Consider the following 12,500-nt stretch of genomic DNA (forward strand, 5'->3'; position numbering starts at 1 on the left):
CACACACACCTGTGGCCTTGTCCGTCGACGTCCGGGACGTAGCTACGTCCATCCGTGTGTGTGTGTGTGTGTGTGCGCATGTGTGAGTGTGTCTGAGAGATTCGTTCAGAAGCACAATTGGAACTGGCAAAAGGCAGAGAGTAAGTAACAGAGAGAGAGAGAGAGAGAGAGAGAGAGAGAGAGAGAGAGAGAGAGAGAGAGAGAGAGAGAGAGAGAGAGAGAGACAGACAGAGGGACAGAGAGACAGACAGAGAGAGCGAGAGAGACAGAGCAGAGAGACAGAGAGACAAAGACACAAAGACACAAAGAGACAGCCAGAGACAGCCAGAGAGATAGAGAGAGAGAGAAGAAGAGAGAGAGAGAGACCCCAGAGCCGCATTAGACTCTGACCAGGTGAGACCAGCCATCATCCACCCTCAATGTGGGGCAGTAGAGGTAGAGTGGGTTGGCTGGTAACCTGAAGGTTGCTAGTTGAATCGAGGAGTGTGGAGGTGTCCCTGAGCAAGACGACCTCACCCTGAGTGCTCCTGACCAGCTGGCGGTCACCCTGAGGGGTCGACCCCGCCGTCGGTGTGTGAATGGGTGCATGCATGTGTTGGCCATTTAGAGCTTTTTTGTCGAGAATATTTTTAAGTGAATGTATTTTGCCTTTTGGTTGACATTATGAAATTACATGAAACATTAATTTGGTTTGCATTCTGGTTTTTGATGGATGGGTCTCACCTGGGAATTAGGTGTGTCGAGCTCTACCTGGAGGCCCTCATATACGGCAGGAAAAGGGCTTTGTTCAGGTTGGAAGGGAAGAGAGCAAACTATTTCTTGACCACATTATTCACATTATTCTTCACGTTAAATAGTTTTCTTTTCCTGGAAAGTCAACTGGATTATTGTTTAATGAATAAGTCAACATCAATTTAAACACTCTGTGCGTGCTTTCAAGGAAATTTGTGCTGGACAATCTGTGCCTTTAACTTGAAGATGGAATAAGAGTCTGATTAGATCAGACTCAGACCAGGTGTGTTAAGGGACAGGACGAGGGGACCCAAACGCTGGACACAGGGAGGCAGAGACGGAGTGAAAGGAAGTGGGATTTATTGGGACAAGGGGTAGACGACAAGCTGAGGCCAGGCAAGCGGTAGTCAGGCAGGCGAGGGTTCGGTAGCAGGGAGTCAGTCAGGCAGGGGTTCGGCGACAGGCCGGCAGAGTGACGGACGGAGAATGGGAAGTTGAAAACGACGAACTGGCGCGGGCTGATTGGAGATCTCCGGCTGAACTAGGGAATGGATATTGCAGATTGCATACAGGTGTGTCGGGAGAATGAGGACCAGTGGCGTCAAGCGGCCACTAGATGGAGGTGTTGGACCGTATAGCAGGACGAGGTGAGGCTGCTGAGACCAGACATCATCACAGTAGCATCTTCTCCTATCTATCTGTGTCTATCTGTGTGCCGGGAATGGGTTAACCTGGTGATAGTTAGTGCTGGGCACATGGTTCTATGACCATCCTTACTGGACCAACAGAGATATTTGGTTGTTTCTCTTTCTTCTGACAAATGGACGTATTGTTTGGTCGTACGTCCTTGCAGTGGCGGTTCTACGTCCAGTTACGCCCCGGGTGAGACTCCTTCCGGTGGGGGGGGGGGGGGGGGGGGGGGTAGTAAACTGAGTGAATTAACACAAGCTAGCTAGAATATGATACACTTTAAACACTCAGTTTACTAGCTAAATTCAATACAATACAAATATAAAGTACAAACAAATGTTATCTGTATTATGTTATTTCGTCTTTGGCAACTTGAGCGCAAATGTTTTTTGAAACCTGCCTGGCGGACAATCGCGTCGAGCGATGACGTTATGTTTTGAACGCGAATTACGTAGGCGGTACAATTTTTGCTCCCGGTACAATTTTGGTGTGACAGCGCCCCCCATGTGTCATAAAAGAATGGCGCCCCGGGCGGCTGCCCGATTCGCCCGTGCCTAAAACCGCCACTGCTGCCACTTAATGTACGCACTTATTGTTAGTTTGCGCATAATAATAGTTTTTACTGTATTATATGGGCAGGATTCAGAAAACCACGAACCACTGGTAAATATCACTTTACTTTAGCTTTCTGCTAAATCTTAAATACATTGCACTTTTTCTACAATTAATTTTTTAACTTTGCCTTTATTTCATTATATTCATCTATTTTAATTTATTAATTTATTTTATCGTATGACAATGTTTTTATGTGAAGCACTTTGAATCTGCTTCGTGTATGAAAAGTCCTGTAACGATAAAGTTGCCTTGCCTTGCTGAGGAGGGGAATGTTAACGAGGGACAGGTGAAACCAAACACACTCTCACACACAATCACACTTACACACCCAGAACCACTCACACACACACACACACACTCTCACACACAATCACGCTTACACACCCAGAACCACACACACATTGAGGAGGTGATTGAGGAGGATCAGAGAAGCAGAGCGATTGTGTTGCGGTGACTGCAAATGGATGCCTGGACGCTCCTTAGAGTTAACCGGCCTGCACACCATCACCCATTTCAAATGTTTTGCCTGTATGTATAAATTTATGTACTATGGCCGCCATTACACTCCTGACCATCCCTTGAAGTGACTTTTTTTTTCGTAGGATGGTACGGGTAAGTACTTCCTTTTTCGCCTCTGATTCGCCTCTGATAGGGTTAGGGTTCACCCTAACCCTAAACCTAACCCTAGCCCTAACACTAAACTCCCCCAAACAGCTAGGACTAATCTAAACACGATCTAAAGGAAAGCCCCTTTAACCAATTTGTGGCAAAAAAGGCGATTCTTTCCCCTACCATCCTAAGTAAAAAAGATTCACTCCCTGGAAGGAGGGATCCCCCACTCTGCGTTCCTTCCCAAGATCCCTTCCTTGTTAATTAAGGTTTTTTTTTCTTGCTCTCTTTGGGGCTAGTGGTCAGGGGGGTATTATACATGTACCTGGGATTAAGAGTGGAACTAATAAAGTTTAGTTGAATTTAATTGAGGCATAATGACAGGGAGAGAAACCATCAACAAAGAAGGCGAGATATGATGAATAGAAACACAAACACACAATCCTCTCCAATAGAAGACCCCATATTATTATTTGTGAATGCACATACATGTTAGTTGTGTACTTAAATAAAATGAAAAATACATGTATCTATTTTCTAAATGAATATATTTTCCATTGAATTAATACAAATATTGATTGTGTAATAATTACATAATAATAATATGTGTATTTTTTTTACAGATTTTGTAAAAAATATTTGAATGGATAAATCCCGCATTGTTTCTCCATCATTAATCCGTTTCAATGCGACGCCACATGCGTTCCTCCCTCCACACAGGGACGCCAGAAGGCCGCCATCTTCTTTATCTCCCGATCTCAGGAAACCGGTTCAGACCGGTGTGACCTCCGTCTCTCCAAGAACGTCTTTCTCTGCTCGTCGCCTCATTGAGTCGATTTGTAACGGGCGGGAAAACAGCAGGCAGAGTTTCAACATTTCTTTCGTCTATTTGTGACTCCTGGCTTAATTAATTAAAAAAACGAACTCCCCCCCCAAAAAAAGTGAGTTTAAAAGAAGAAGAAAAAAAGTAAAATCTCGTCCGTGATTGGTTGGATTTTCTATAGCGGAGGGGAGACAATTAGCATAAAGGACGCACTGACTCTGTTAAGGGAGGAATCAAGGTCAGCACCTCTTCATTCAGGGTGAGGTTGAGGGATGGGGGAGCGAGGGGGAGGGTGGCTTGAGCAGAGGGGGGGGGGGGGGGGAGCCTGGGGTGGCGTCGTCGTGGTAATTCACGATTTTGACTTCGCCATGGAAAATAAATTAACTCAGAGTGGAGAAAAGAAAAACATCTTTCGGCACAGAAGTCACAAAGACTGTGTGTGTGTGTGTGTGTGTGTGTGAGTGTGTGTGTGTGTGTGTGTGTGTGTGTGAGTGTGTGTGTTTGAGAGTGTGTGTGTGTGTGTGTGTGTGTGTGTGTGTGTGTGTGTGTGTGTGTGTGTGAGAGTGTGACTGTGTGTGACTGTGTGTGTGTGTGTGTGTGTGTGTGTGTGTGTGTGTGTGTGTGTGTGTGACAGAAAATGTCCCTATCACACACACACGTATACACACACACACAGTTTGGGCCGTGAATGCTTTTCTTCTGACACCTCAGAAGAGATGGAGGAGGGAGGGAGGGGGAGAGGGTGGGAGGAAGGGAGGGAGGGAGGTAGGGAGAGGGATGGAAGGAGGGAAGGTGACAGGAGGAAGAGAGGGGAGGAGGGAAGGGGGGAGAGATGGGGGAAGGGAGGGAGGGAGAGAGAGAGAGAGGGGGGAGAGAGGGGGAGGGGAGAGGAATGAGGGAGAGAGAAGGAGGAAGAGATGGAGAGGGGAAGAAGGAAGTTAAGGTTGGAGAGAGGGGAGGAAAGATGGAGGGAGGGAGAGAGAGAGTGATGAAAGGAGGGAGAGAGGGGAGGAGGAGGGATGGGGTCCCTATTCACCTCACAGGAACTTAAGGTAAATATGTCCAGTAATTATATGTCTCTGGCTTAATTATGAGTCTACACAGAGAGAGAAAGAGAGAGAGAGAGAGAGAGAGAGATAGAGAGAGAGAGAGAGAGAGAGAGAGAGAGACACAGAGAATCAGCCATAACAGTCTACAAATTAAACTGTGTGTGTGTTAGCCACTCTGAAGGCAGAGTGGCTAAGACACACACACAGACACACGCACAGTCACACTAACACACTCTCACACACAATCACACTTACACACACACACACACACACACACACACACACACACACACACACACACACCAAAGAACTAGCCACAGAAGAGGTCCAGATGTGTGTGTGTGTGTGCATGTACGCGTTTGCAGAACCAAACCTAACCCGCTCAGTCGTATTCCTACTGTTCGTTGCGGTACAGTGCGGCTCTGTTCGCTTTATATTGGCGATTCCGCCGAGTGGTGCGGTTTGGTGCGGCTCGGTTCACTTACATTGGCGTTTCCACCGCCAAAAGTTTGGAAAGGTTCCGAAATAAACACCTATACATGTGTTATGGCACGACCACATGGTCGGAGACGGCACCAAAGAACACATAGGCTGAAGACAATGGGCTGCTTTGGAAACAATGAATTCATTTAAGCATTGCTTTAGACACATGGTGGGATGGTTATTAAATCAAAGAGAGGAAATAGAACAAAACGGAAAGGAAACCGTAACCAAACCTAACTCTGGGGGAACAAACTATCTTCCTCCCGACCAGAAATAAAAGGTAGGTGAGTCTGCCGGGTCCTCCAACTACGCTGCTCTAACCTGAACTAATAGCGTGAAAACAACCATCGTCAACCACCAAAGCATGAATGATAGTAATAGCAAGAATGTTCCTACATGGGAAATTGGTGCTTAACAGCAACTTTCAGTATACATAAATAAACTTAATAATAACTTAACTCAATAAACTTTAAACCTAAGATGCAAAGTGCTGGCGTGGAACAGCGTGAAACAGCCTGGCGTTGCAACACGGAGGCGGGATGCGTGCGGGATCATCCGCCAGAGATCGGCACAGGTGTCCTTATATCCCAGATGCCACGCCCACAATCAGTCCGCGGCGGGAACATACAGCCTGCGGAGGAGAATCAGGAGCGGAGAAGAGCGCAGCTGGGCAAATACATTATCTGCCCCTATAATGACGTAACAATATGTATATATATCTATCAATCTAAATGTCTATCTTTGTATCGACTCTTGTTATTTCTGTTTATTTATATGGCTTACTATAGAAATGAGGATTCATAAGATTGTCATTGTGTCCATTATGTCCTGTTAAATGTGGCCTTTAAACGTGTTTCACACACCTTGCACTTCTTCATGGTTCACTGCTTTTGCTGGAGGGTATTTTCAATCAATGCGATCGCACCTGTGAGAATGAATGGAGTGAGAGAGAGTGTGTGTGTGTGTGTGTGTGTGTGTGTGTGTAACGGCTCTCTGGCCTTCGTGGTTTTTGTTAATCATTTGCACGCTGGGAATACGAAATAAACCATTGTCTGTTCATGGTGAACCTTACTCTGGACCGCTCATTTATGTTGCATCCTTCTCGGCTGTGACATACTTGGGGGCTCGTCTAAACGCCGACATCGTAGCCGATTGGATTAATAAGTTGTAGAGTGTGCCGAACCTTTGGGCATTTAATTTTTAATAAGCTGGTCTGTTAGTTCTTGGTTCAGGGTGGGGCAGAGTATGGTGGATGTTGGTTCATGCAACCCGTAGTGTTATATTGAAGAGGCTATTATGTCCTTCAATTAGTGGTCGCCATGTCGTATTATGAGACATCGCTTGATTGTCTTTTGTTAAACTTCGGTTTGAGATTTTGAACAATAAATTTCCCGGATGCGTGGCTTTGGATGCGCGGTTAGTTTTTTTTTTTTTTTTTCTTTGGGTGGCACGAGGCTTAGAGCAGTCATCTCGGGGGCATTTCCCTTGTCCGCTGAGTCACTAGCCTAGGGAGGCGTTCAGCTCATACAGGAAGCAATTCATCATGTGTCAATTCTAGAGATACGAGCGGTCAAGATGTTCGAGAAACCCAGACGCTCAAGGCCACAAAAACAAGTTTAATTCCCACACATTGCCACTAGAGGTCAGCACCAAGCCACAAACCAAGTTGCAATGCCAACGCATAGCCGCAAGAGATCAGCATAGAGTACACATACGGGTATCCAGGAGGCGGGAGTTCAGCGCCATGCTTAGCCAATCAGAGCACATAACTGAGTCCATGCCTGCCCAGTATTATAGTCGCAACACATTGCCCAGGGGGCCAGAACGCTCCAGGTAACGCATCCTTCAGATGCCCTACTAAGTGTATCTCAACTCTTGCCTATACGAGTCGCCTCCTTTTGCTTTATAGAGACTAGACTAAACCTTTTCCAAATAAAGTGAGTTAAAAGCAATCCTGATTCGAGTACCATTTCTAAAGAACACAGCAATTAGGGTCTACATTTAGTTAGGTCTTGGGGGAAAATTTGTTGATTTTGAAATTAAACTGAAGTTTAATGGTAATCAGATGACTTGTGTGAATATGGTTGCACAAATTGTCACTGATTTTGTCCGCACTCCCTCTACCAAGTTATTAACCTCAATGACTAAAGATCAGTTACTCGAGGTTGCGGACCATTATAACATCGTCGTATCATTATTACAAAGAAGATTGAAAGAAAGCATAAGGTATGTAGTTGTGGACGGGTTGGTGGATCAGCAGGTGCTGCTGACTACAGCGCTACCTGAGCCGCTGTCCCCGCAAAGGCTTGCTTTTGAGGAGCAAAAGGTTCTGCTGGTATTGCAGCGTGAGACGGAGCTTGAGAAAACTCGTCTCATACAAGTTACGGAGATTGAGAAGATGCGTCTCACACAAGAGCTTGAAAAAATACGTCTGGATCAGGAGCAACAGCGCATCGATATCATGCGAGATGGCAGAATTCCAGGTGGCCAGTCAACTGCGCCGAAGTTGAACGTGGGAAAAAATATTTGTTTAGTTCCGCTTATAGAGGCCGAAGTAGATAGTTTCTTTCAATTGTTTAAGCGGGTAGCTGATGCCCACGGTTGTTCAGACTTGGAGAGGACGTTGCTCCTCCAGTGTGTGCTGACCGGCCGAGCTCTGCTCGCTTATTCGTCGCTGTCTGTGGCAGACAGTCAAGTTTATGAGATCGTGAAAACTGCAGTGTTTAAAGCCTACGAGTTAGTGCCGGAGGCTTACCATTTTCGTTTTCGAAGTATGCGTAGGGAATTTGAGCAAACGCATGTTGACTTCGTGGGAGCTTTAACTTGAGCTTTAGCAGTTCACTCGTCAAGTTGCCCACTGATCGGCCAGCTGATGGCTTTGTGTTGCTTGTTGCTGGTCATAAAGTCCCTGTGAATATTTTGAGGGATACCCAGGAGAGTGGGTCTTTTATATTGGAGTCTGTGTTGTTTTTCTCAAATGAGTCATACACTGGAAATTCACTGTTAATCCGTGGAATTGGCTTAAACACAATTTCCGTGCCTTTGCATGAAGTCTCCCTTGAGTGTGAGCTGGTACAGGGTGACGTAGAGCTTGGTGTTCGGCCTGCGCTACCTATTGAGGGCATCTCATTGGTGCTTGGGAACCAGCTGGTAGGTAGACGCGTCTGGGCAGATGCGTCTTTTCCTCTGGTCGTTACTGAAGAGCCGCTTTCCACTGACGAGAGTACGCAAGAGTACCCAACAGTGTTTACCGCCTGTGTAGTTACTCGCTCTGCCAGTCAGAAGACTGAAACTGACGGAGTGCAGTCAACAAAATCTGAGGAGTTTATTTTGCTCGCTGATTATCCTGTCTCTGCTTCACGTGAGGAATTGTCAGAAGGGCAAAGACCAGATGAGACATTGGATTCGCTGTATGAACTCATTAATGTTGACAATGAAATTCTGAATAAAGGGGGAGGCTACTTCATCAAAGACGACGTGTTGTTGAGAAAATGGTCTCCTCATGCCAACTCTTTTGGTGAACCAATTGTCCAGGTGGTGGTGCCTGTTAAGTTTCTTCCGCTGGTACTCGAAACCGCTCATGATAAGCTCGCTGGTCACGCTGGTGTGCAGAAAACGTATGACCGTCTTTTGCGCTACTTCCATTGGCCGCAAGTTAAGCGTGACGTTGCCAGTTATGTAAAAACGTGCAAAACATGCCAACTGACAGGTAAACCCAATGTGACCTTGAAACCTGCTCCGTTGCGTCAGATTCCGACTGCGAGTCAACCATTTGAACACCTCATCATTGACAATAATGGGCTTCTCCCTCGCTCTAAAACAGGTTGTGAGTACCTGGTTATGTGCCAGACCACTTGCTACCCAGCTGCTTTTCCATTGCGTTCTATTAACACAAAAGCAATTGTTAAAGCACTTAGTCCGTTTATTTCTACTTTCAGGTTGCCAAAAGTCATTCAATCTGACCGTGGGAGTAACTTTACGTCCAAATTGTTCAAAGACGTTCTCAGACAATTGGGAAGAAAGCAAAACCTGGCAAACGCTTATCACCCTCAGAGCCAAGGGGCTTTGGAGCATTTTCATTCAACACTGAAGTCACTGCTTCGTGCGCATTGTGTCGAGTTAGATTGCGATTGGGAGGACGGCCTGCCCTGGCTGATGTTGGCAGCCAGTGAGGTCACTCATGAAAGTACTGGCTTCAGTCCGAATGATCTTGTTTTTGCGCACCATGTGCGTGGAGTATTGTAAGTGCTCCATGATCAATTTACCGATTCAGAACCACCTGATAATTTGTCTGAGTATGTTCTGGGGTTCCGCCACCTTCTTTCCTCTGCGTGGAGAGGGGCTAGGGAACGGTTGGAGGAATCTCAGAAAAAAATTAAAACACTGTTTAATCGTCGCACCGAAAACAGAACGTTTGTGGTCGGTGATCTAGTGCTTGCGCTGTTTCCGGTAATTAGCTCACTGTTTCAGGCCAAGTACGCTGGGCCTTATAAGGTCCTGAATTGTGGTCCAAATGAGGAGGAATGGTACTCAAAAATGTCATGTCAATCTCTTAAAGCCGTTCTATAACCGTGAGGAGCAGCACGCTTCGCAAAGGATCAATCCCGTGGTGCTAGTAGACAGCTCCTCTCTGTTTAAATCACCTTTGATGGTGGCAGCATCAGAGGGTGAGGAGTTGAACACGGCCGATGATTGCGTGTTACAAGGACATTTAAAGAATTGAGAGACCTTGCAAGCCTTGTCGTCAGAACTTAGATTCAGAACCAAGAGCTCACTGATTTGCTTGGAGAGTTTAAAGTGTTGTTCTCTGATCTGCCTACACAGACTGATTTGCTGGAGCACGATATCGATTATGGGGATGCTGAACCTATCAAGCAACGTTTTTATCGTGTACCCATTGAGAAAAAGGAAAGTCAGGACAAAGAGGTTCAGTATTTGCTCGATAATAACTTTGCTGAACCGTCTTTCTGCAGCTGGTCTTCGCCATGTTCATTGGTTAAAACAGTCCGACGGTACGTTCCGTTTTTTTACTGATTATCGCAAGCTCAACGCTGTAACTAAACCGGACTCGTTTCCTTTACCTCGTATAGAGGATTGTATTGATGAAGTCGGTGCAGCCAAATTCGTAACGAAGTGAGATCTCCTTAAAGGGTATTGGCAAGTGTTGTTAACTGAGAGGGCTCGTGTAGATTCAGCTTTTACCATGCCTAAAGGGTTATTTTCTTATCGAGTCATGTCGTTCGGGCTGCGTAATGCTCCAGGGACATTTCAGAGATCAATGAATCGTGTTGTGGCTGGGTTGGAAGGGGTGACTGTTTATTTGGATGATGTGGTTATCGTGAGTAATATCTGGTCATCGCATCTGGAGCGCTTGCAACTGCTCCTTGTGCACCTAGCACAGGCACGGCTCAAGGTCAATCTAGCCAAGTGTGAGTTCGCTAGAGCGACTGCAACCTACCTGGGTAAGGTTCTGGGGCAGTTCCCTGTTCCTGCTAAAAAACGCGAGTTAATGCGCTTCCTCGGGATGGAGGGTTTTTGTCGCTGTTTCTGTAGAAACTTCTTCTCCGTAGTCGCGCCATTGACTAATTTATTGCAAGCAAAGACCTCCTATACGTGGACAGACACCTGTCAAAACACGTTTGACTTTGTTAAAGCTCTTTTAAGCTCCGCACCCGTTTTGATGGCTCCACAGCTGGACAGGCCGTTTAAAATTCAAGCGGATGCCAGCAACATGGGCGCTGGAGCTGTGTTGATACAAGAAAATGACATGGGCGTAGAACGTCCCGTATGTTTCTTTTCGCGTAATTTTAAGAGCTATCAATTAAACTATTCGGTAATTGAGAAGGAGGCCCTCACGTTCATTTGGGTGCTCCAGCATTTCGAAGTGTAAGTGGTTCGTGTGGTTCGCCTGTGGTTATTTACAGCAACCACAACCCACCTACATTTCTACATTCTCTCCAAAATCCGAACCAACAGCTGATGAGGTGGAGTCTCTTTCTTCAGCCATACAATTTGGATATTCGCCACATTAGGGGCTCTGAGAATGTAGTTGCAAATGCAGTGTCGCAAGCCCATGTGTGTGATGAATAGTGTGTGTGTGTGTGTGTGTGTATGTGGTGTGGCTGTTATTAGCCTTAGTGTGTGAATGTACTTGTTTGTTATGTTTTTTTCACTTTATTTAGTTACCTGGTAATGGTCTGATAATGGTGCCATGGGATATATTTTGGTATTCGGTGTAGGTTTTGTCTAGAACTTCAAATAGTTTATTGACTATACTTTTGGGTGTTAGGTTCCTGAATAATTATTGTATTCACTTTTGATGGTGTTTTGAGTTCTGGGTAGGACCAGTGGAAACCTGGGGTTTCCGTCTTTTTAGGCGAGGGTGTGACGGCTCTCTGGCCTTCGTTTGTCCTAATGCCTGTGATGTTCTTGCTTCAATCAGGGGTGTGGGCGTGGTTGATTAGATTGATTGGGCGCCCTGCAGCCGTCAAAAGGTCCTCTGCTCTGCCCACCGGGGGGGGGCATTTGTGGTTTTTGTTAATCATTTGCATGCCGGGAATACGAAATAAACCATTGTCTGTTCATGGTGAACCCTACTCTGGGCCGCTCATTTATGTTGCATCCTTCTCGGCTGTGACACTGTGTGTCTCTGCCCTAAAAACTTAAAAATCTAAAAACTTAAAAACTTCAGCATTGAAAAATGAAAACTAATGATGGAAGAGGAGAGGAAAGACGAGAGGACGGGAAGGGAGAGAGGGGGAGAGGAGGGGGAGAGAGGGAAGGGGAGAGGAAAGAGGAGGAGAGTAGAGAGGAGAAAAGGAGAGGAGAGGAAAGGAGAGGAGAGGAGGGGAGGAGAGAGAGGATAGGAGGGAGGAGATGAGACGACAGAGACCACCGGACAAGAGATGGAAGGAGACAAGAGGAGTTGATAAGGGAAGGACGGAGGGAAGATAAGAGAAAGGAGGAGAGGAGGTGAGATGGAACGCAGCAATATGAGTGAGGTGGAAAGAGATGAGGCAATAAGAAACAGAGGAGAGATGGGAGAGAGAGAAGGGGGAGGAGAGAGGAGAGGGGGGAGAGAAAGAGAGAGATAAGACAAGGGAAGAGCGGAAGGGGGAGAGAGAGCAGGAGAGTGGGAGAGGAGGAAAGGAGGGGAGAGAGGAAAGGAGAGAGGAGAAGGGAGGAGAGGAGGAGATTAGGAGAGGAGAGAGGGGGGAGATGAGGGGAGAGGATGGAGAGGAGAGAGGAAGGGGGGAAGAGGGAGAAAGAGGAAAGGAAAGTAGAGAAGAGGAGAGGAAGGGAGATAGAGGAGGGAGGGAGAGGGGGAAGAGAGGAGGGGAGAGGGAGAGGAGGGGGTGAGGAGAGGATGGACCAGGCGATAAAGAGATGAGGGGCGAGATAGGGGGCGAGCGAGGACCCTGAAGGACGCGTGTACTCGGACAGGAAATAAGGAGAGAGATAACACTATCGGCCGTGCTATCGCTACACACCACATGTTG

Source organism: Pollachius pollachius (assembly GCF_949987615.1).
Source record: "Pollachius pollachius genome assembly, chromosome: 6".
In the NCBI taxonomy this organism is placed as follows: Eukaryota; Metazoa; Chordata; class Actinopteri; order Gadiformes; family Gadidae; genus Pollachius; species Pollachius pollachius.